This window comes from Austrofundulus limnaeus, unplaced genomic scaffold, assembly GCF_001266775.1.
Source record: "Austrofundulus limnaeus strain Quisiro unplaced genomic scaffold, Austrofundulus_limnaeus-1.0 Scaffold59, whole genome shotgun sequence".
Taxonomy (NCBI): Eukaryota; Metazoa; Chordata; class Actinopteri; order Cyprinodontiformes; family Rivulidae; genus Austrofundulus; species Austrofundulus limnaeus.
The window spans coordinates 1,705,589-1,708,893 of record NW_013952461.1 but is presented as its reverse complement, the minus strand read 5'-3'; the positions used below and the strand labels follow the sequence as shown (position 1 = coordinate 1,708,893).

Genomic DNA, 3,305 nt, shown 5'->3' with positions numbered 1-3,305 from the left:
ATTCACACGTGAATTCACAAAATTCAAAATTCACACGTGAATTTTGATCGTACCTGAAAAAAATCTTAGAATACGAAAACATTGGTGAATGCCACAAATTCTCCTAAATCACTCGTACGCACAACTTAAGAACAAATCTGTGTGTACGAACGGTTCTTGCATGAGGCCCATAAATATTATCTATAAAAATACTGCTACTGTTATGGTCACCTTTTCTGTTTTCTAAGATTGCTTAGCTGTGACCATCTGGAATGGATTGGATCAGTCGCAAAAGTCCATCCAGTGATCTCTGAAAGTTTTATTAGAATYTATTCGTGAATTGCAATAAACTAAGCATTTATCGAAAACTTTTTTTGCAATACTGCCTTTTTTGTTGTGAATTATCACAGTAAATAACTGAAATAAACTGAACTGAATACCACATAGTCATACAAAAAAGAATTCCACAGCATAACTAAAGGAAAAATAAAGGAAGAGGATCATTAAGTTTAGTTTATGCACAGAAGCTGTTAAAAAAGGTTAATTGTTTGTTGTTGCTCTGAAGGGATTTCAGCTCTTTTACTGTGGTTGCTTCATACTGTATTTAACCTCGACCTTAGAGGAAGCTGGGTTAGAAACTGTGAATCTCTGGGGGGAAACCAATTAAATTTCCCTCTGTGTTCTTTGCGGCATAATGATTTTGCAACAGTGTTCTTTTCTCAGTAATAAATTCATAACCCCTTAACTTCTAAAACTCCTATCTAAAAATATTGCCGAACTTTAATGAAAAATACCCCGAAAGTTATTTTTACAACTTTGCAAGCTGTTCGTGCCATAATAATACAATAATTATACTTTGAGGTTTGGTCTGGTGCAAATTTAAATTCTGAGGTGAGTATTTACCCTGCACATAATCACGTTGAATACAGTCATGAAGTTTAACGCAGTCAGTAATAAACTTTTACCATGAAAAGACACAAACTTTCCAAACTGAATATTGTGGCAAGCATACTTCATTGCAGGCTAGCAGCACATATTTATCACCGCAGACCAGAATCTGTCTCAAGGCTTCTGGATCTTCTGGAGCTCAGCTAGGAAGATTTGCCAGACACTTAAAGAATTATGTTTTATGTTTGTTGAGCATTTAAAATGACATGCAAATAGGAAACACAAGTACTAAACATCTCATTTGACTAGTCACTACACAGAAATTAGCACATGGTTCGACTGGAGCAACTGAGGACAAAGTAACGTATGTTTGWGTCTGTTTGCGCTAACATGCATGTAAATGCCAATGTAAATAACTGTGAGTGGAGGAAACCGAGAGAACTGAAAGTCGAGAACGGAGTGAGGAAATAGAGCAGAAAAACACGCCCCGCCATAAAGAAAATCCTGAATAATTCCGCCTTGAGATGTGCGAGGGCCGCAAAGAGCACATAGGAGCATCCGGAGGTCGTTCCCATGGCAACCTTTGCCCAGGGAGATCACTGACCCTCCCGCCACGTCCTACAAGCGGGGCACAGATTGTAGGTCACATATGGCACCAGCGATCCAATCAAACCTAATCTGGCTTGACTTGCGGGTTATAAATTATACTGGAAAGCTGGTTTACACCCTGGCTTAGCTCATCGGTGGGCTCATATGTAAGATAATGTCTGTGTTAATGACAAATAGATGCGCTGACCCAATAAATGTGGATGTCAACAAAAGCACTTTTTGTCTCTCGGTTGGGAAAACAAAGATCAAGGGTTAACATGCTGAAATAAACCCGTTGATTCTGAATCCCCTCTGCACTTATGCAGTGTTGTATATTATTAGATGTGGGCTTACTGTATATCCACAATAGAAAATACTCATGTTGTCTTAACTGAAGGTCACATCAAAAAACTTGTTAGAGACTCAGGGCTTTTTATTTCTATTTCTTTGTTGTTTTTAGTGTCTTCTGTATATTTTCTAATGTTTCAGGTCAAAAAGCTGGAGTGACATCACTTCACATTGTGATAAAGTTTTCTTAAATTAATGGTTTACATTTTTCACTTATTACAGTAACTTAATATGTGCCAAGCATGCAATACTTCCCCAGTATTCCTTAGTGAAACATTATTTATTTATTTATTTATTTATTTATTTATTTATTTATTTATTTATTTATTTATTTATTTGTTTGTTTATTTATTTATTACTGTTATTAATGTGTAACTGTATTTTTTGTTTTTATTTATTTGTGTTGTTTTGTTCAGGCAGTTGCAGAGGGCAGAATAAGTAAGGAGGACCGAAACGACATTAAAAAGAACTTTACCTGATGTTTTATAATTTAGCCTTCATGTTTTTCCAGCTTACTTCTAATAAATTATGTATTTTAGAACATAATTTACACTTTACTGTTTTTAAATATATAATTTCTTTTTTACTTGTGAATGCATTTGTGTTTCATAACTGATTATATATTTAATTTTTTAAATAAATTTTCCCACAAGTCTTAATTCCATGTGTTGCTTTTTACATTTCTCTGTCTCATTTCTCTGTTTTTACTTTACCTTATGCAAATAAGGTGGGCGGGCCTTCTTCTATCAGCTCCTCTTATTGGTCAAAAGACAGGAAGGAGCAGGATCCATGTGCAGATCTACTGTGCATGCTTGTGCTACCCTAGTTTAGCTTAAAGTTTCGTTTAAAACAAAGACACAGGTAAGTGTTTTCCTTCTTGTCTTTGTTTTTAATTATATTTCTGCTTTTATTTCTAATTATGTCAGTTTCAGCTCTCCATAGAATGGGACCTGCCGAATGTATTTTTATGTATTTGAAATATGAAAAAGAGTCAGTGATGCTGTACTTCAATAAAAAAAATATTTTAACAATCATGGTATTTCTTCCAAACTAATACAAAGTGTGAGAAATCCTTTGGAAGCACCATATGAAGGTGTGAGAGCTAAAGCTGCTTGAGCTGCAAAAACACAGCCATGAATAATTTATGCAGCTGTAGTTTTGGGACAACGCTGCTAGTCTAAAGTTGGCTAAAATATGTTTTATTTTCATTTTGTTAAAAGTCTTCACAGGAATGCTAATCAGGTTTCTAAATAATGATAAATTAAACTCAAAAAAGATTTAGTTTGTCTTGTTTTAATTCATAACACTGATATGTTGGTAGGAAAACATTTTCATGGTTTCATAATGCAGAAAAACAGTTTTTTTTTTTTTGTTCTGTAAATTTCACAATCATGATTCAGTTTTGTGAGCACTGTGGACTGCAGCACCCAGACAAAATCACAACTCTCATCTGTGCATAATAGCATGCTGGGGGAAATGGAAGTCTCTGAGAAAAGCTTTTT

At 34.7% G+C, this 3,305-nt stretch overlaps 1 long non-coding RNA gene across 1 annotated transcript in view; it reads left to right on the top strand.

The window, feature by feature from the left end:
- The window catches only part of LOC106518342 (uncharacterized), an 11,303-nt gene extending 8,841 nt beyond the window's left edge, over positions 1-2,462 (top strand). Inside the window, exon 3 of the long non-coding RNA XR_001310306.1 lies at positions 2,220-2,462. This is a non-coding gene — a long non-coding RNA (uncharacterized LOC106518342). The remainder of the gene's footprint in view (positions 1-2,219) is intronic.
- Positions 2,463-3,305: the final 843 nt, after the last annotated feature.